At 46.8% G+C, this 21,624-nt stretch overlaps 1 protein-coding gene across 4 annotated transcripts in view; it reads left to right on the plus strand.

The window, feature by feature from the left end:
* Nucleotides 1-21,624, plus strand: part of CORO2B (coronin 2B) — a 139,100-nt gene that overhangs the window by 16,033 nt on the left and 101,443 nt on the right. Inside the window, exon 1 of one of the 4 annotated variants that reach the window (XM_084641750.1) lies at nt 7,467-7,562. The exons of 2 other annotated variants lie outside the window; for them this stretch is intronic. The gene's annotated coding sequence lies outside the window, so the exon portion shown is untranslated. Of the gene's footprint in view, nt 1-7,466; nt 7,563-20,365; nt 20,386-21,624 lie in introns of those variants that run through there. One more of the 4 variants, XM_084641751.1, reaches the window with a different exon arrangement.

A 21,624-nucleotide genomic window follows, 5' to 3' on the forward strand; every position in this document is an offset into this window, starting at 1 on the left:
AGTGTGTTGGAACAGGACTTGCTAAGGTGGCTGGCTACTCCTCCTTCAGGCCCTCAAGGGCCACTTGATTAAAATACAAATTAGAGATCAGGACAAGCACCAATCTTCAGAATTACACCCCACTGAAAGGAGGGGCGTGGCTTTGGATCAGGACACCCAGAGCTGCATCCAGGCTGCTGGTTCTGGACCTAGATTGCAGACCAAGTGGGGCAAACATTTTCTGATATCAACAGAAATCTCTCAGGGACTGCTAGTGAGAATCTGGATCCAGACAAGGTAGCATCATTGTGGGCAGCAGTGGCTTGGGTGAAGCAGGTCTTTGACCTCTAATTCTATTGCATGAAAACTTTACCCAGTTCCTTTGACACAAGGAATTTAGAAAACTCCAGTCTGTTGGAAGACTGTGTTCTCTCCAGGAAGAGCAGTAAGCGTGCTGTGCTGTTCAGAGTTCCTCAGACTCCAGCACTAGAGGGAAATCTTCATCCCAACCCATATGCTCGGCAAAGATGGATAATGGTGCAGCCAAATTGCACAGTTCCCCTTTAAGCAAAAAACTCAGCCAGCTTCCAGGCCTCATAGCAGCCAATGTGACACAGGTCCAGTAGTGTACACTGCAAGTACAGGTGGGAAAGCCATTGCCAGAGACGAAGCATTGGAAAAGCTTGCACGCTTTCATCACCACTGGCAGCAGCTTGCTGACTGTCTGTGCTAGGATCCGATCACCACTGCTGTGCTAGGATGGAGACAGAGCAGGAATAATTGCCCCGGACAGTCAGTCTCCTGGCCAAAGGCCACTGAGGAGGACACAGAGCCTCGTTTGAGTCTAGCTCGTGAGGACTGTTGCCAGTCGGGAGGGAATTTAAAAGACCAGGACGCTGTATGTGACCTCCTCACATCGTGTCGTTCCTGCCGATTTGCGCTAACATGCACCAACCCAGACAGCACCACCACCTGTCTGTATTACAGAGGCAGCTCCTCTCCTGCTGAGGGCATCGCTGTTACAAAACAACGTCTCTTTCTCCCAGAGGCAGGAAGCACAGACGCTCCCCTGAATTTCCTCAGCCAGGGGGGCTTTCCCATCGAGGAGGCTCCATACCCTTCCGGAGCTTTCTCTGGGCAGACCACGACAGGCCTGCTCACCCAGCCAGCCCAGGAATTATTCCAGCTCAGTGACGGAGGGACTAGTGTAAGACAGGTCACTTAACGTTTCTGGTTAAGAGAAGTGTTTCTAGCGGTGTGGGCTAGAAGTCCGTGATGATTCTGGATGGTGCTTGTACGCCTCTTCCCCGCCACCCCCCCATAATAACTCCCCCCTACAAATGAGGAGAGGAAATGAGTCTTTTCTTTGCTCAGACGACTGCCAGACTGACTCTTGGAGTGCCACAAATGTGCGTGGGGCAGTGGGGTATGGAAATCATGCTAGCCAGAGACCAGACTTCTTGCCTAGACACGAAGAGGCACAAACAGGTACGATACAGTCAGCAGCCGCAGTGCGGTGGTGGTGTGGGATTTTTATAGCTCTGCGGAGCGGGTTGGGGGTGGGCGTGCTGTGAGCTAACTGGGAGACTCTTCAGTAGGGCTGGAGTCTTAACACTGTGGGGTACTGTTATCTGAGCACCTCCACACTCATTCGCGCACACACCCCATGAGGTAGGGAAGGGCCACCGCCCCACTTTTGACCACCGGGCGCGAAGTGAGAGCCTGGGTGTGGTTACAGTTCGAGCTGGAGGCGTACGTTCCAGCTCGAGGAGCCATACCTGGCCTTGCGTGGACTGAGCTATTCGTACTAAAACCAGCGTGCAGCCGCAGCGGAGTGGGAGGGGCTAGCCACCCCAGGTCCGAGCCCCTCTGAGACACAAGGCAGGTGCTCGGGTCGCTAGCCCCTTAGCCGCTTACACCACTTCATCGACTCTCCTGAGCACACCAGGTCAATCAGAGCTAGCGCAGGGATGCTCCTGCTTTCAGCTCAGAATGCAGACGTAGCCTAAGTGACTCACCCAGGGTCACGCAGAAAGCCTGGGGTAGAACAGGGACTACGTCTCCTGCTCCCCAGGCTAGCATCCTAACCACTGGATTATCTTTCCTCCAAATGCAAGTCGGACTTGGGCTTCCCTGAAATGGTCTGTTCCAGTTCCTGCAGCTGGCTGACTTGACCTGCAGGGTTTAGCTGACTTACCTAGGAACTCTGCTTAATATGCATAAGACTGAGAGCATGTGTTTAAAAAGCTATGATCTTGGGAAACTAGAAGATAGTCATGACCTCACTTTTACTGTGCTTCCTCCCTTTTCTTTTGGCTTACAGCACCATTGACTCATCAACTTTTTTTTTGCTTTGCTGGTCTAAATACAGAGTTTGTACCAATGGAGTTTTTTGGGTTCATTCCATACAGTGGGAACTAAGACAATCCTTTCTGCTAGAGCCTGCAGTGGCAAATTTACTGTGTAATCTGTGTAGCTTTTGGGGGTTAAGCCCAGAGTAGTGGATAGACCATCTAGCATTTGATGGCGCTCAGCTGGAAAGGGAGACATGAACTCAAGGGGCAAAGCATTTTGACAAATTACAAAATTGACTTAATACTAATGTGTTTTGTGGTCGACCCCAATCAGTGGTCAGAGCCTCATTGTGCTAGGCACTATGTAAACACCTAACAAAAAGCCAGTCTCTGCCCCAGACAGCTAACAGTATAAGGTGAGACACCAGATGGGGGAGGGCATGCAGAAGGTAACAGTACCATTATTGTTATGATTGTAGCAAGCAGCATTCACGGAGCACTAATTGCCTAGCCTCTGTCAAGGAGTTTGTTTTGGCAAAGATGAGTTGTAAGGACAGCTCTGAAGGAGGCTGGTGTAATGGATTTCTACAGAGAACTCCTCCCCGAGGAAATTAAGCACATCAGAAGATGCTTCCTTACCATGACAAAACTGAAGTGCACCTAAAAGCTGGATTTCAGGAGTAGGCTGCAAGGGAGGAGGCAGGGGGCTCTTAGTGCTGCTGGTTAACAATATTTCTATGGTATTAAAATTGCTGTAATCGGCATGAGAGAGATTCTGTGATGGCTGAGGACTTGTAGGACAATGTCTATCTAAACAGGCCACTGTCATACGCTAACCAGGGTACTAAACCCACCAGGTTAAAACGGAATGCTGTGAGTAGTGACAGCCTGACTACGAACAATGATGTATCAGTAGTGGTTTAAACCTGGCCAAAACAGTTATCTTAATTAAACTGAGCTAGGCCCTTGACAGCAGACTCCAGCTCCTTCTGTATGTGGCTGTCACCGAGGGGCAGCCAGCGAGCAATGTGGGGAGTGTATGGTATGACCTTAGGAATGCACCCCGGGAGCAGAACAACTGTCTCCAGCTGCAGTGAGCTCAGGGATTCAAGGTGAAATAGATCTGCAGAAGGCAGCGTGAGTTTTCTTAGAAGCTTGGGAAGGGAAGACTCTCAGCTCTCATGTGGCCTGCGTTTCTAGTAAGAGTAACTTCCTGAAAAGTTTAAACTCCAGGAAAATTGCCGTTATTCCCTTCCCGCAACAGAGCTCTTATCCAGCCACCATGGCAAGTGTCCTTAAAAAACAACAAAAAGAAAACCAAAAACCCAACCTGTTACACTGTTTTAGTTTCTTTCCCTAGGCAACGTTAATAAGACTGATAGCTACCAATCCAGGTGTTATTTAAAGGATTTCGTTAGACCTCTTTACAAAGTTGGTTAAGTTTTAAGCTTTCTGTGCCTCCATTTACTTATCTCCAAAATGAGGACAAGTGACCAAGGCCACACAACACTTGAATGGCAAAGCCTGGAGGAGAAATCTGGTCTTCTGACTCCGTCTTGTGTGCTCTCTCTTGGGCTATGCTGTACCTTCCACTTCACACCTTCTTGGGGTGAGCATGTCACCCCATAGTCTTTTCCTCATTATTGCAGTTGTGTTGGACTCCACCGTCTCACCTGACCTTTAGAGGGGTTCAGGTTGATCTGGATTTGGTTCTTATGGCTCATGCCCATGTCCTATAATAGACCAGAACACTGGATAAGGACCCCCTCTTTTGGGGATGCTCAGACTTGAAGGTTGGTCTGCCCTCTGCCGCTTGGGCCCATCTCTAGTTTTGTGTCTCCCCGTATAGGAACTCCCCGAGTAAACAATTAAGGAGTGGAATCAGTGAAAATACATGAGTACAGTGGGTCGTGAACTTTGTAAAAGATTCTCGCAAGGACCCATTATCCCTCTCCACCCCCCCGAGGGACCCACCTAATCCCTCTCCCACACCTTCTCCCCCAGCTTGATTCTCAAAGTTTGGAGCAGAGCTACACTTGCAGATGTAGAGCGCTTTGAGTTAAACCAGCCTTCGGAGAGCGCAGGAGGGAAAGTGCAGCAGTCTGTCCACACTGCCAGCTTCAAGCGCACTGGTGTGGCCACATTTGCAGCGGTGTTGGGAGCGGTGCATTATGGGCAGCTATCCCAGCATGCAAGTGACTGCAACGTGCTTTTCAAATGGGGGTGAAGTGTAACTGGGAGTGTGTTGTGTGTATGTGGGGGGGAGAGAGAGTGGGTTTTTGGGGGGCTGAGAGCATGTCAGCATGCTGTCTTGTAAATTCGGACAGCAGCAGACCCCCCTCCCCCCCCGCCTCCCTCTCTCACACACGGCATTCCACACTAATGGTTGCTTTGTCTCAGAGCAGATAAGCAGCCGGCTGTCAAACAGAGCTTTCAAAGGGCATATCCGCATTCCTGCAGCCAGTTCAAAACAATGACCAGAGTGGCCACTTGGCTTAAGGGGACTATGGGACGTTGCCAGAGGCCAATCAGAGCGCAGTAATGCAGCACCTCATCCACACTGGCGCCGCGGCGCTCCAGCGGGGGCGCAGCAAACGTTATTCCACTCGCTGAGGAGGAGACCAGCCGCGCTGTAGCCGGGGAGGCAGAGCGCTCGACGTGCCTTGCCAGTGCGGACGGGGAGCGAGCTAGTGCGCCTGGGGCTTCTTTGTTGTGCTGTAACTCGCAAGCGTAGCCAAGGCCTTAGTTTTGTAGAACTGTTTCAGGAACCATTGATACAAGTGAAATATGCAGGAACCTCTTCTCCCTGGGAGTGCCACTTTCACCTGTCTGTGTGTTGCTACCCTCTAGCTTGTTCGTGGCTATGGTTATATCTGCTTAGTAATATTGCTCCATCATGTGAGGGATTCTAGTTCTCTTCCAATCACCACATCGCCTCTGCTGTGCTGTTGTTATAAACCAGAAGCATCTTAAACCTACTTTGCCCCTGTTTCTAAACGTACTAAATCTAATTCAAGAAACAGAGCCTCCTCCATCCCTATTGCCTGCGTGTTTGGCAGACACAGCATGAATTTTCCTTTTCTTATACTTAAAAAGAACTCTTACATCAGTGCCTTAAATGTACTCAGAATATTGATACGTAGCAGCTCAATTTCCCCCCTCATAAGTGAGCAGAAATTGCATTGTGGGGCTCTGCATGTGAATTAGCACAAGTGTTTCTGTAACCATGATATCCTGGGGAAAACCTCACTCTCAGTATCTCACCACAGCCCGGCTTGGTGTGCTGGTCCAGTGAGAGTGCTCAGCTGACCTAGAAAACACCCCACTACTCTTTTTTTCCCCTCACAGTAGGGTAAGTTACCCATTTTCTTTCCCTCACTGATGTGAATAGCTCCACTGACTTCAGCAGAAGCCGAGTGGTTTTTTTCAGAGGGGGGGGGGTACAGGGATATTGTGTTGGGTTTTTTTAGTAGATGGTAAGCTTTTGTCTGCTTGCGGGTAACGGATTCTTCCTTACTGTCTGCATTGTTTCCTGCTGGATCAGGCTGGATGGGGGCAGGGTTACAGATACTGTCAATCTATAACTGCTAATGATTGCACATGGTCTCACCCGAAAAGCCCCTATTCAGGAAATCATTGTAAAAGTGTCATCTAAGTGTCAGGATTCTCCCGCAGGGGAGGCTGCTGTGTACGGCGCCTGCTCATGCACTCTGCTGCAAATGCCTCCTGCCTAACTGTGCTCTGAGGCAGGCTGATGGCAAAATTAATTCACTGACTGTTAGATGTACATCTATTTTATAGTGTAACCATGGAAACCAGACTTCAGAGCATCCTGATTAACTGCATTAGCCTAATACAATAGGGTTAATCTAGTAGCCAGCCTCTGAAGAGCTCCGATGCTGAAACTTGCCTAAGCAGCTGGCTGAGGGGGAGAAAATAGCCAAGTGTACTGTCTGTAGACTTTAAGGTGGCCCTCTCAGCAGCTTATAATGAGAAGCTCTTACCCCGCACAATAGACTAATGCTCATCTCTTCATTTGGATCTTGGCTGAAAACTCGGAAACTCAGAACAGCATTTCTTTTGCGAGAAGGACATTTGCAGTGTGGGAACATATGAATTTCCTTTTGGGAAAGGACTCTTCCAACCCTGCTTTGTCCCCCTGAGATCTTACATCAAGGCTTGGGATTCAGAAGGCCTGGCAAGGTTTGCTGCTTGCCTTAGCATCTCTGCTTTTCGCCTGCTATGAAGTAGTTAAATATATCTGAGCGGGGTCTGTAGAAAGTGTGAGGATGGACAAAGCACTAATGAGGAGATGTGTTTACGGCTTGTAGTGTGATAATTGAATCTGCCAGTCCTTTGATGGTAGTGGATTATAGAAAAACAGGGCTAAACTATGCTACTATGACACTCTTCCTTCACAAGAGGATTCAAATTTATAAACTAATCTAAGTTATGGCAAATGGGCAGAAACAAAACAGCTTTGAAACACCACAGCACAGTGAATTCCACCAATGAAACTCAGGTTTATTTTTCACTTATCATATTTCTCAGACTCTAAATGGGTCCTCTTCTGTTTAAATGCCAAGGGAGCCAATGCGAAGAGATTATAAATACTACTTACACCACTATATCTGCAAGTCTGTATCTGCTAGTTCCTCAAGGGAATTTACAGCTTTGTCACAGACTCTGAACAGTGTCTTACAATCAAAGCTAGAGATTTAATAGCAGGTAGGAGTCAGCTGCATTTACAAAAAGAAAAGGAGTACTTGTGGCACCTTAGAGACTAACCAATTTATTTGAGCATGAGCTTTCGTGAGCTACAGCTCGCTTCATCAGATGCATACTGTGGAAAGTATAGAAGATCTTTTTATACACACAAAGCATGAAAAAATGGGTCTTTACCACTACAATAGGTTTTCTCTCCCCCCCCCCCCCCACTCTCCTGCTGGTAATAGCTTATCTAAAGTGATCACTCTCCTTACAATGTGTACGATAATCAAGGTGGGCCATTTCCAGCACCAATCCAGGGTTTAACAAGAACGTCAGGGGGGGGGGGTGGAAAAAACAAGGGGAAATCTCTCTGGTCACGCGTAAAATGGTTAGTCTCTAAGGTGCCACAAGTATTCCTTTTCTTTTTGCAATTACAGACATGAAAGTTGTGATATTACAACAAAAAAACTTCAAAACCAGACTCCAGCGAGAAACTGTTGAATTGGAATTCATTTGCAAATTGGATACAATTAACTTAGGCTTGAATAGAGACTGGAAGTGGCTAAGTCATTATGCAAGGTAACCTATTTCCCCTTGTTTTTTCCTACCACCCCTCGACGTTCTTGTTAAACCCTGGATTTGTGCTGGAAATGGCCCACCTTGATTATCGTACACATTGTAAGGAGAGTGATCACTTTAGATAAGCTATTACCAGCAGGAGAGTGGGGTGGGGGGGGGAGAGAGAAAACCTATTGTAGTGGTAAAGACCCATTTTTTCATACTTTGTGTGTATAAAAAGATCTTCTATACTTTCCACAGTATGCATCTGATGAAGTGAGCTGTAGCTCACGAAAGCTTATGCTCAAATAAATTGGTTAGTCTCTAAGGTGCCACAAGTACTCCTTTTCTTTTTGCGAATACAGACTAATATGGCTGTTACTCTGAAAGCTGCATTTACTAGACTTCACATATTTTATGCAACTATAAATTATCTAAACTTTCTCTTGTTCTGATTTGCAAATGACAATGAGGACATTGAGAATTTGTGGAGGAAAGGTTAACTGGAGGGCTTAGTGCACAGAAGAGGAAGTTATTCATTTTGGAGAGACATGAGATCATCCCTACCTTAAGGAGGGCTATTATTGGCAAGAGGATGCTGGGAAATTTTCTCTCCCCAGAGAAAACATTGGAATCGTAGAAATGTAGGGCTGTAAGGAATCTCAAGAAGTCATCTAGTCCCTCACCCTGAACTGAGGCAGGACCAAGTATATGTAGACCATTTCTGCAAGATTTGTCTAACCTGTTCTTAAAAACCTCCAGTGGTGGTGATTCCACAACCTCCCTTGGAAGCATATTTCAGTGCTTAACCATCATTGTAGTTAGAAAGTTTTTCCTGAAATCCAACCTAAATCTCCCTTTCTGAAGATTAAGCTGATTACTTATTGTCCTACCTTCAGTGGCCATGGAGAACAATTGATCCCCATCCTTTTTATAACAGCCCTTAACATATTTGCAGACTGTTCTCAGGTCCCCTCCATCAGACTTTTCCCAAGACTAAATATGTCCCATTTAACTTTTCCTCATAGATTACATTTTCTAAACCTTTTAATAATTTTTGTAGCTCTGCACTGGACTCCAATTTGTCCATATCTTAAAGTGTGATGCCCAGACCTGGACATAGTACTGCAGCGGAGGCTTCACCAGCATCAAATAGAGTGGGGCAGTTGTTGCTCATGTCTTACATACGACATCCCTGCTAATACACCCCAGAATATTAGCCGTTTTAGCAACTGCGTCACATAGTTGGCTCATTCAATTTGTGATCAACTATAACCCTGAGATCCTTTTCAGCAGTACTACTGTCTAGTTAGTTTCTCCCCATTTTGTAGTTAGGCATTTGATTTTTCCTTCCTATGTATAGTACTTTGCACTTGTCTTGTCTGAAATCAAGAAGCTGAAATTCAGTTCAATTCTCCAATTTGTCAAGGTTCTTTTGAATTCTAATCCTGTCTAACATGCTTGCAACCCCTTCCATCTTGAGGTCATCTGCAATTTGTATAAACATACGCTACACTCCATTATCAAAGTCATTAATGGAAATCTCGATTAATACCAGACGGTGATGGGGGACACATACACCTCTCACGAGTGCCTCCTGTCAGCTGGGTGGTTGCTGCAATCTTTTCCACTCCTAGTGCGGAAAAGGAGGTTGACCTTGCTTGGTAGGTGGCTTCAGTGGCTCAGCCTCCAGCCAAGTCACAGTCTAAAATGGATGAACCCCTCCTGGGGTATTCAAGGTCAAAACAAACAAACAAAAAGGTCTTCCAACCCCTGGCTTAAGCTAGACTCAGCCCCTCCTTTTCTTCAGCCCTTTTTAGGCTCCTTTTTTAGCCCCTTTGGGCTAACTTTAAGTCCTTCCCTGCCATTGGGCAATGCCCCCAGGGCTTTCTGCTTGGAGACTCTTTATCTTCACAGGTTCTTACTGCCCCCAAAGTTCAACAAATGGTTGGCCCTTGCCAGTATCTTCAGGCCACGTTGCAGGGTCTTCAGGCACCATCTCAGGCTTTTAGCCAAGAGTATTTCCCCCTTTTCGGGGCTCAGGCCACTTCCCCATTGATCATTGTGGGGACCCAGACCCACCCACTACTCTAGGTCCCAACCTAGGGATCCTGAAAACAGAGCCCATGTGCTGCTTCCCTTTAATAGCTGCTGCTGCATGCCCTGGGCTCCTTCCCATTCAGTCCCATCACCTTTACTCACAGAGTTACAGACCTTGGGTTCTCTCTGTTATCCCTGCTGGAGGAGGGTCTTCCCCAGCCTTATTGTCTGGAGAGTTTCTCTGTCTCCCAGCCCTTCCTCACCCTTGTGGTCCCAGCCAGCAACTGACCTGCTCAGGCCCTGTAGTGCCTTTTAACTGAGCCTGATGGGCTGTGATTGGCTGCTTCCCCTGCAGCCTTTCTAGGCAGGCCTGGAGGACCCACCTTCACTGCTCCTTTTGCTGGGGTGGAGTGAGGTAGGACCGCAAGGTCTCCAGCAGGGGGGTGTGGTAAACCCTGTCACACTGATCCCTGCAGGACCCCACTAGATAAGTCCTCTGCGTTTGGCAGGGAACCATTTATCACTGTGCTTTGAGTATAGTCATTCAACCAGTTATGCACCCACTTTATAGTAATTTCATCTAGACCACACCTCCCTAATTTATTTATGAGAATGTACTCGTTCAGTTTGAAAGCTCCACTGACCTATTGCTTCAAATATAATAAAGAGCTTAAGTCCAAGCCAGAGGTGGGGCATAATGGAGATGGCTGTTCTTCCTAGTACTGAAAAAGAACAAGTCCAAGGTATAGTACGGTACATGCTCACAGCACTTGCATTGGGCTAGATTTGGACTATGATAGTTTGGTAGAACTTGAGGGCAATGGAGGCCAGTGGGGGTGACAACACAATAAAGACTAGGATTTTCAGAAGCCCTCAGTGTTGGCCAAACTCTGATCCCACTGGAGAGGGATCTGTAAATATATCCGGGGGAAGAGGAGGTAAACACTAGGAGGGAGAAGAGCTGCTGAAGCTAAAGGACAATGTTGGCACCAGGACAAATGAGGATAAATTTAGGCTAGAAACTAGGTTTCTAACCATCAGAAGACTGAAGGTCAGGGGTAGCCTCCCAATGGGAGTGTGGGGGGGGGCAAACAAGCTAACAAGTGTTAAAATGGAACTTGATAAGTTTAGGATCAGGACTATATGTTTAGAATAAGGATTATATGACTGGGGTTCCTGGAATAGGGGGGCACTAGACTCTCTGATTCAAGAAATCCCTTCCAGTCCTATGTTCTGAAATCTATGGTAAAACTACCATTGACTCCAAGTTAAGCCAACACTGAGGGCTTTTGAAAACCTCACCCGAAGTATCTAAGGTGGAGACTAGCTATTACTAGCATGCAGGAAATCCACTTACTAACTGCTGACTGGAGACAAAGCAGAGTTTGACTGCACCATGTTGCCTGGTAGGGTGTGAGCCAGAGAACTGTGTGTGGCTTTTTGGCTTTTTTCTTAAATGTACATAACATGTTTCAGACTTGCTCTCCTCTTGCGTTTGTACAAAGCACTTTGGAATCTGCTAAGGGAATATTAAAGTCAATATTTAAATAGGAATGCTAGAGAAGGCTCAGCATGCTGGAAGAGCTTAAAGCAGAACAATAAAGGATATCTTATATTAGCATGCGTTTTTGTTGTTTTTGTTTTACACAAGACAAAATAAATGGAGTCCCATGTTAAAGGTTAGGACAGTGTTTTCCAGTGTAGGAGATGGGACGCCCTGGGAGATACCAAAGTAGTCCAGTGAAGCGGATGGGGGTAGTGGGGGGTTGGGGAGAAGGAGAATGGTGGCAGGAGAATTATGCCATATAATGAAGGCTGTCATGACCTCTAAGCCAATTAAAAAAAATCTGCTCATTAGCTACTTTGATTAAAAATATGGTGGTTCCAGGGGAAAGTCTCTGAGATCTGAGGGCAAAGATGGGTGGGGAGGGTAAGTCAATGTTGTCCTTGTTTTGAGTCCTGCATCCCTCTGATTTTCCTTCAGACAATATAGGTGGAAAGTTGACACTAGTAGCAAGCTATCCTCTCCTCCCATGAAACACTACATGCTCTCATTCTTAGGGTCCTTTTAGGGCATTCTGGCTTTGTCAATTCAGAAGGTGTTTCCTGTTGGTGCATTGTGAGTTAAAAGCATGCGTTGAGCTGCAGTGTGCGGCTGCAGCTGTATGTGCCATCAGCCTTGTCTATAAATAATAAGAAAGCTATTTTTGGCGTTTTACTGTTTTACCCCTAACTTGGCTTGTGCTTTTTGTAAGAGGCTAGATGTTGGGGTACATGCAGTGAGGAGCGGGACGCTAGATGGTGCCGTGGTTTTGCATTTTAGTTTCCTTCCTCCTCTGGAGAGCATGGATGAAATCCTGATTATTTGCCCGCAAGTAGGGAAAATGAGTTGGGGTACGTCTTGTTTCTGTGGAGGGTGTGTGTGTGGGGGGGGGGTTAATTCTCAAAGACACCATACAATGTCCTTGAGCCCTGGAACACCATGGGCTGAACTGGCAGGGATATGGCAGGTCAGGGCTCAGGTTCTGACAAAGCCGGCTGTCTAAGCCATGGTTGGTCCAAACTGAGACGATTAAATATGTAACATAGCTCTCAAAGTAAAATTAACCCCCCAAACTGAAGTGCTGATGTGACCTTCAGCAATTTCACTGACAGCTTCAGTTGTCTCCTACTGCTGAATTTGCCATGAAAGCCTGTAGGCTGGTGGCTGTCCGCTTTGTACCAAAGGTTGCAGGTTATTTATTTTGGATATACTGGAAATGTAAGCTAGGCAACACTGTAGGTAAAAGAGAGATGATTTTATACTGCCTGGCCCAACACTGCATTTTAGTTCCACGCTGACCCTCCTGGCTGGTCCAAAACTCCTGAGAGCCAAACCGAAACGCTGAGGTAGCTGAGTCAGGGGCAAGATGGACCTTTTAATAGTCCCCAGCAGCTTAAACGCCAGGGTCATGAAAACGCAGTGTCAGAGCTAGTAGCCTTAATGGCTCCAGCCTGGGGTTGTGGGCAGCACCCAAGCCCATTTGAAGAGGGGGCATTAGAGGACTGGGCGAGGCACACACAAAGAGCTCGGCATTGCGCAGGAAATGTGAGTTGGTTGGGTTCTGTTCCTGGCACTGAAGGGGAAAGCCCATCTAACGTAGCTGGTAGTGAAGAAGAATAGATGAGACGAATACTGTGCACAGGCTGTGCTAAAATCCATTTTGTTCCTGCTCCCCCTATGCTTTTTTCCAACTGCTAAATAGAAATACTTTGCTTTAAGGAGGCTGTTGGTCACTATATCCCTGGTCACAGGTTTCCGAAAGGAGGAAAAACGGGTGCCCAACCCCAAGCTTGGCTTGCAGGGTGATACACACGGCTCAGCGTACCCAGTCCCGGTCTGAGAACGGAAGCCTTGCAAAATTCCACTCCCAGACAGATAAGGGCAAGAAGGCCCGAGACCTGTGCTATTGGGCTAGACTCGGTCTGAACCGGTTTGGTGGATGCTTCTGAACTCAAGCGCATTTGAGGCCAGCGGGTGACAATACCTAAGACTGGGATTTTCAAAGCACTGGGTGTTGTGCTGTAGCCAGAAGGGTGCTCAGAGCAGAACGGGGGCAGAGGTGTCGCTGTGACAGAGTCTCGAGAACCTCTTCCCCTTGCTGAGTGTCCTCTGCTGCCAGTGGCTTCAGTGTGCTAAGTCCTATGAATGGTATGATTCTATGATTCTACAGAGTAATGATGGGCTTTTAATCCGAAGTGTTTCTCTTCAAATTACATGAAAGGAGCAGTAATGCTATTAAACGTCTAGTCCTTCTCCCCTAGAATTGACACTACAAATGGAGGGTGTGATACAGAGAAGTTAAAACAAAGCGTGAATGTTGTGCAGCTCTCCTAGAGCTTTTCAAAATTTGCAGGACACAAATGAGTGCAGCAGGCAACAGTGATTTACCCGCCCCCACCAACCCTCAAAGGATCATGGAATCATAGAATCTCAGGGTTGGAAGGGACCTCAGGAGGTCATCTAGTCCAACCCCCTGCTCAAAGCAGGTCCAACCCCAACTAAATCAAAAGAGTACAAGCTTTGTAGAAATAAACACTGAAGCTGACTTGGGAATTTATCAAAACCAAAACTTTTTGTGGAAATGTTATGTTTTGACACAACTTTCTCAGGCCCAGGATGTACATGAAGGAGGCACACACTTGACCTGTGGGAGACCAAGGTTCACGTCCGTGCTCTGCCTGATTCGGAGCCTGGGGGTTTCATCCCCAGTGAGTCCCATACCGCCGGGCAATTGGCTGTCCTGGGGTGGGTCTCTTTCTCCTTTTCATGGGAAAAATTTCCACAGCGTCTCTATTGTTGTTGCACATCAGAATAAGAACAAATGCTGAAGCATCAACATCTTTCGCAAAAACAGAAATGTTTTCATGCCAGCCCCACTGAGTAGTATTTCCTGGGCAAATGGACAAATGCAATGGAAAAGGGGCTGGCAAACTCCGTTTGGCAGCAATAACTGGTTGCCTGCATAGAAAATAGGTTGGCCTAGGTTTTTTGGCTTGGAAGTAGCTGGCTATTGATTTGGGGGCCCAGGGGGAGCTTCCTTCTTCCTTTAGACTGGTGCTGTATCTGTCTGTCTGTCTGTTAGCTTCCAGTAGTACAAAGGTTATGGCACAGTAGCTGTCCTGGTCTCCTCCATGAACGTTACACTGGACAGTCAGTCTGTTTGACAATATGATTATATGGAGCAGGGGGAAAAAAGACTATGTCTGATGTGGGAAGTGTCTCGTCTTTAGGTGGCAACATGTCTCTCCATCTTAGCTTTTAGAAAAGGTGGTAATGATCACACTTACATTTAAAAGCTCCTTCCGAGCTGTCAGCAGGGTTTAAAGCATTTACTGTCAGTCATTAGTAACACAGGATGAACCGCAGGAAGCAGTCCCATTCTGCAGCAGCAGCTTGGGAGCCAGCTGGTGGGGAGAGAATGCTCCTGCACCTCCTTCCCTGCCTTTCTCCTTTACATCCTCCACATCCTTTGGCCCTCCCTCCCCTTGCAGCCCCATGACAGCTCCATCAGCCAAGGTCCAGGGGTTTGCCCGAGGTCCATCCTTTGCCACTCCAGGGGTTTCTGATGAATGAGGGGAGGTCCCATCGGAAGGACTGAGTACGCCATCTCCGCAGTACTGAGCACGGGCACAAAGCAAGCCTACAACTGGAAATCAAGCCATGGTCTCCTGGGTGGCGCTGAAGAGAGTCCCTCAGGCACTGGGCTGGCTGACTGTGGGTTTTGCCTGTATGCAGTGTTGTGGGAGCTGTGTTGGTCCCAGGATATTAGAGCGACAAGGTGGGTGAGCTGGAGGACTTGTGGCACCTTAGAGACGAACAAATTTATTTGAGCATAACCTTTCGTGGGCTAAACCCCACTTCATCGGATGCATGCAGTGGAAAATACAGTAGGAAGACAGATATATACACAGAGAACATGAAACAATGGTTCTTTTGGTGAGAGAGACAAGCTTTGGGGCTGCACAGAGCTCTTCAGGTTTGGGAAAGGCGCGCCAAGTGCCACAGCTCAATACAAGGTGGAACCGACTGTTTAGCGCTGACTTTTCTCTTTGCCGGTGCGAGCGGCGGTCGAGGCCTTGGGAAGAGGCGGGGTGGGGCCTTGCGGCGAAGCACGGCTGAGGCCTCGGTGGGGGGAAGAGGCCGAGTAGGGGCGGGGCCTCGGGGCGGAGCACCCCTTATTTTTTTTCAGTCGGCACCTCTGGGTAACTTGTTGCAAGGGACTGTTAAAGGTGAAGTGGCCTGTTACCACCTCTCCAGTCCATGAAAAGTATTAAAAAAAAAAGATGACTTTTTTATTGGTGGCAAAATTGAAGCCTCCAGGACAAGCCACGTGCCTGAACGGTGGCTGTCGGCAGCCCCTGGAGGGCTGAGGAGCTGGGCTACGTCTGCTGAGCAGCACGGAGTAACTCTGCTCTGCAGCCAGGTCTTCTCTCACCTCATGAGTCCCTGCACCTGGACACTCCCTCTCTACGGGGGACAGGCCTAGTCAATGGCTGTCGGCACCGGGAGCCATGGCGGGTTGGGAGCCATGTGTTGTTGTGGCCCTGGTTCCTCCTCTCTCTTGAAGGGATTAGAAGCCAAGGGAGCAGTAGACCCTAAAACCTCGGAGGTCCGTTTGCTCTTAAGGGATGGGCACCCTGTCCGTTCCTGTACCACACAGCCGTGCACCCCCCAATAACCCTACTCCCAAAAGGGGAGGACCCTGCCTCTGGTCACAGGAGCCACTTCCTGGCAGTGGTCAAAGTGAAAGGAGGGGAGAGCGAGTAGCTGGCCAGCTCTGGAAAAAGGAAACCCCTTCTCCCAGAGCTCGGGGCACCCACACCCCATGACCACAACACACAAGCCTGTAGGTTTGTTGCCTGTTCGTCGACACGCAGGTGAAGGGTGGCTAGACCCCTGCATCCTGCAAACCAGGGTCTATCTCCATCTCTTCCATCATCGCAGTTAGAAGTGGCTCGCTAATACCGACTGAAGTGGGGAGCAAGTCTGGGGAAGCATTCAGGGTCGGGTAAGGGCAGACTGGCATCATGTGACAGACCTAAAATGTGCATTGTAAATGAGATTATTGAACTGCATGCTGCTTGCATGAAGGGCTGTGGTGAGAGTGGTTTAAACAAGGCAGGCGGCAGCTGCAAATGGTGATGTCTCCATGTTCAGGAACATTGAGAAACCTGTTATTAAATGACACGCCTTGAACATGCAACTCTCTGCAGGCAGATCAGGGCTGCTTTGGCTGCACAGTGACTGCAGGATTGGGCCTAAGTGCAAGGCTACTGATGAGGTGCATCCATTCTCTGCTCTAGAGCAGTGCTACTCAAAGTGGTGGTCCGCGGACTGGTGCTGGTCCGTGAGCCATCGGCTGCCGGTCTGCGCGCATATTGGAAAAAAAAATTGCCAGTCCCCCACATCAGATAGCTTGAGAAGCACTGCCCTAGAGGATGTTACTAGTCTAGTGTGGGTCATTGCAAGATTCTCTTCCCCAACACTTGTGTTATAGTTTATAATATTGAAGCACAAATGCAGATCTGCAATGGAGAGCCTGGACAAAAGCTCAGACGTGTCAAGCTGGCTCCCTGTGATGGCTGGGAGAATCATTTTTGAGGCTGCAGAGCAAGAACTGGTTTGTGATGTCTTGGATTGAGCACTTGTTGGTGTGTACACTTGGTCGTCTGGGCATGAACGTGTGCTGAGAGTCCCAGGAGAGAGCGTAACGACCTGTCATTTTCCTATCACTCTGCTAGACTTCTCTCATGGTGAGGGCTGCTCTGAGTCTCAGAGCCTCTGCTCTGACTTATGTATCATGGCACTGGCGTCGCAACATGTCATCCCCTGGATAATAACGAACCATAAATATCTAAGACTAAGTGTTCTGTGTAAACCTGTCAGATACACTATCTCTCTCTCACCCGTTCCCCCCAACTCCTTTATACATGGCGCTTGCTTGTAAAAATGTGAATCGGAAAAAGAGAGATTTTGGGATGGGGGGGGCAGAGAGAGCACGTAGTGTGGAGAAAGAAGAGTACAACAGGGCAAAGGTGGGTAAGGAGCAGAGGTGCGCTCCTCTGATGAAAGAAAGAGAAGTGAAGGTTGGAAGTTATAACAAGAGACACATGCCATCTTTTCAGCAAGGCATTGAAGCATGGGCATAACTTCAAGTATGCAAGTCAGTCCATTGGAACCTATAGGTCTAGGTAATGGCTGGTAACTGGACCCTCTTTTAATGGCTGGTAACTGGACCCCCAAGATCCCAGCCCTGCTCCACCTCTTCTCCCCCAGATAAAAAAAATGCACACCAGGGCCTGTCAAATGGCACCTGGACACACAAGCTGAAAGCTGGACTATCCGGGTGAAAAACGGATGGGTGGCAACCCTAGGTTAGTCACCTGGGTGAATCACAGTAAACTGTACTTTTAAAGATGCAAAGATATCTGATGTTACAGTTAATTACAGTGCCCATCTGTTTTATTCCTCTAAATGGCAGAGGGTATAATAGATGTTCAGTAAGCTTCTCAAGCCCTGCCACCTATTACATTTTTAAATGCCAAGAAGAGATCTGCCATGCCGTCCTTTACAGACAGGTCTCAGGTCTGACTTCAGAATGAAGCAGTATCTGATGCAAGGCAGTATCTGCATCTGTTAATTTCTTGAGAATGACCATGTTAGACCCCAAAATTGTATTTAAATGATTGTGCAATTGTCAGGAACCAACAGAAGCCCAGAGCCCTGTTCCCTTAGAGCCAGCCCTCTCAAATTAGTAGGTTGAAAAGTGGCAGCCTTGCTAATTACATGGGCTTGAATGTTTTGTTATGCAAGTGGCTTTCCCACAAATGTCCTCATCAAAGGCCAGCTCATCTCCTCAGGGAGACCATGTCACTGTCAGGCACTGGGCTATGCCTGTTGTCAATGCCTCGCTCAAGTCTGGGAACATCCACAGCTGGTGAAAATGGCAATTGTCATCTTTACTAAAGAGGTCTTCCCTTCCCTTATAGCTCTAGTTCCCCGGGGCAGATCAGCAATGGATGTGAACTGTCATAGTTGTATTGACTGCAATGGAATCATGCCAAGTTACTTTCTGCTGCTTATTTGACATGAGCCTCTTGAATAGCATCCTACTTATTATGTCTATATAGGCAAAGCCTCATCTGCCCCCGCGGTAGTTTTCTTCTGGATTCCATGCCTGACCTTTTTCCAGCACTTACTTCGCTTCTTGGCTGCATTAAATTGCTGCTCTGAATACTGAATTTTATGCAGATAAGCAACTTGGTTTCCACAAGCTTTCTCCAGCAGCAGCCTCTCCATACTGCTCTGGTGCTGACATGATGGTTGTGAAATAATCCATCTGGAACGGTCGGCTGGTTGTGTCAAGCCAAGTTAAATTTTTGCCTCCCCAAAGCTTTTTTGATCAGCTTATAATATAAACCTAGAACAAAGTCAGCCAGAAGTGGCTTTTCATGATTTGTTTTGAATGCAGTTCCAGTCCATAGCAAGCAGTGAAGCTGACAAGGTCCATGCCCACTTGGCATGTGGACAAGACTACTGACTTGCTTTAGGTTTGAAGCTGGTCTGATACAAGCAGGAGGGGAAGGGTTTTGTTTAGCCTGCCTGTGACAAAGATTGTGCTCCAGTGGCTTTTGGCAGGCTGCTGTTCTGTGCTCTGTATGGTGTACAAAGCCATTGTCTCAGCCAGGGCTTAGATTCCGTTGAATAAAATCAGCTTTTATATGAAACATGACTTGATTTCTTATCCCACGCCAGCTTTAAATGGGGATTAAACCCCTGGGAAGAACAGGAAAATACCCTTCTTTCCCCTAAAACAACAAGGAGTCTGGTGGCACCTTAAAGACTAACAGATTTATTTGGGCATAAACTTTCGTGGGTAAAAAACCATCAAGAAGTGGGTTTTTTACCCACAAAAGCTTATGCTCAAATAAATCTGTTAGTCTTTAAGGTGCCACCGGACTCCTTATTGTTTTTGCAGATACAGAGTAAAACGGCTACCCCTCTGATACTTGGCTTCTTTCTCATGAGATTTATTTTTCTCCATCCACTCATCCAAATCTCTGTCAACTCCCATGCTGGATACTCTAGTTCTTTGTCTCATGGTCTTTCAAACTTCCCTTTTTTAAGCCACTAAAGTTGGTCTTCACCACTTCACTGGTGAAGTTAATTGCAGAAAGCAAAACATGCTGAAGGTACTTGTGCGGTGTACTGCGAGACTTAAGGAGCACAGGGAATGGAGCTACTGCATGCAACTTCGTGATTGCCCCTGCCATCACAAGTCTGAGAACATTCTTGGATTTTGACTGTTTATTCTTCTCTTTTAGTTTCCTATCCAGTTTCAAACGTCATAAAATATGTTCACCATATGGCTAACTCCCCATGTTACGACATCATGAGTCAGGCTCCCCAAAAGTCATGAGGTTAGCTTGAAAACCAGGAGGTTTTTTAATAACAAAGTTAGGTTTTTTACATTTGCCTTCTGGTTGTTGAGCCTTCAGAGTACAGTTGGGTCATGTTTTCAAGTTTTTCCCCACAATCATGAAGGCTAGAAACTTACCTTTTCTTTTAAATGACCACTGAGATGTTCATGTAACTGGCTTAAGAGGCTGGGGCTCCAAGTGAAATATCCAATACTGTGAGTGGGGATAAAGTCCCAAGCACTGACAATGCTGTGTTTGTAACTACAAAATCTTATAGCTTCTGCTCTTGTGAACGGAAGTGAACATTTACAATCTTCCACAGACAGTAGCCAGGGAATACAGAGTGCCATCTGCAGAACAGATTAGCCCTGGCTTCCTCAGAGATTGTGGGTGTTTTGATTTGCCTCTTGATTTCACAACCTCTCTAAACTAAAATAAAATAACGAGGCGCCTGGTGTGCCACTAGGCCAGTGGTACGAGGTCAATAAACGCTGGTTCCATGTTAAAAAGCCAAGGAATTTTGTCTGATCTCAAGCTTTTCAGCTTGGCTGGATGCAATGACTTCTTTTTTGGGTGTGGTCTTCCTTGGGATAATTTTTTTATGAAAAAAATCTCTTGAGATTTTATTTATGATATACGATTATGAGGGCACTAAAAATTTAGCACAAAGCCTCTCTTCTTATCCGACTCATAGGAATCCAAAAAATTGTCAGACTTAAAACTTTCTTTCAGATGTGTCTGACTTTGTGATATGAAAACGAGCATGCCAGAGTCTTAGTCATTCCCTCCAAAATGCGCTCCAGACAGTCTCCTCTTGCAAAAAATCCACTTGGAGAAAAAGGTAACTTGTCTAGTTCTAAATTTATACAGTGAGCAATGTACAAATGATGACTGTATATAAAATAGCACTTTCTCACCTAATGAATCTATATGACTTCCTGCAGAAGAGTAGATTTCTCCTAGTGTTGAGGAAGGAAAACCGGCCATTGACATGGAAACAAGACTTCAGCAGGAGAGAGTAAAGCCAACTCTTAAAATATGGAAACTTCAATTCCGACTAAATTGTAGTGTATCGGAATAGGGGAGTAGTCTTTTAAATAGTTTGTGAGCCTTCTAGTGGTGCTCACTGTGTTCTGTTTTTTGGAAGCCACAAGAAACCAATCAGAGCAGCGGTGTGTGTGTATGTGTTGCTAGACCTGACATGTTTGTGCATATTTAGTACACAAGGTTATGTGTGACCCTAGTGTGCCTGGGCAGTTTCTGCATATTGTTTTCTTATGTAAAGAGCAAAGGTCTCGCAGTGTGCCACACCATTACATTATCATGTCTTGCATTCTGACAAATAGGGCATTAAAACTTCAGTCCTTCCCACTGCCCTGATCTTCCTCCTGCACCTCTGACTTGCTCCCTTCTCTCTGTTCCGTTTAAGAGAATTGCCATTGTGGAGGATGTTTGGGATAATACGGGTTTCAGAGTAACAGCCGTGTTAGTCTGTATTCGCAAAAAGAAAAGGAGTACTTGTGGCACCTTAGAGACTAACCAATTTATTTGAGCATGAGCTTTCGTGAGCTACAGCTCACTTCATCAGATGCATACGAAATGTCTCCATTAAAACCAATTCATTACTCACATGCTACAACCAGCTAAATATTTTCTAGTACTGTTGTCAGAAGCAGGAGTGTACTTGCCTACCACAGATTTTAGTTATGCTGTTTTCTAGAGCGGTCTGGGAATTCAAATATTTTTTTCCTCTTCTTGGTCCTACTGCAATCTCTGTAAGGGGTTTTTTGTTTGTTTGTTTGTTTGTTTGTTTTTGTGCTCAAGGTTTGGATCTGAGTTGCTACTAAATAAAAACTGTATAGCGGGAGGAAAGACGATCTTGTGACTAAAGAATGGGGAGTGAAAAGATTTGGGTTCTCTTTTAAATAGATTTCCTAAGGGACTTTAGGCAAATCACTGTCTTCTTTTTGTCTGATCCTGCTCCCTAGATCTGTGCTTGGAGGAACACTCCTTTCATGCATCTCCTCCTGTCCCATTGCTGCAGGATCATACTGGGGAGGAATGTGGGTGTAGATTGTCC

The sequence above is a fragment of the Lepidochelys olivacea genome (assembly GCF_965140295.1).
Source record: "Lepidochelys olivacea isolate rLepOli2 genome assembly, chromosome: 10".
Classification (NCBI taxonomy): Eukaryota; Metazoa; Chordata; order Testudines; family Cheloniidae; genus Lepidochelys; species Lepidochelys olivacea.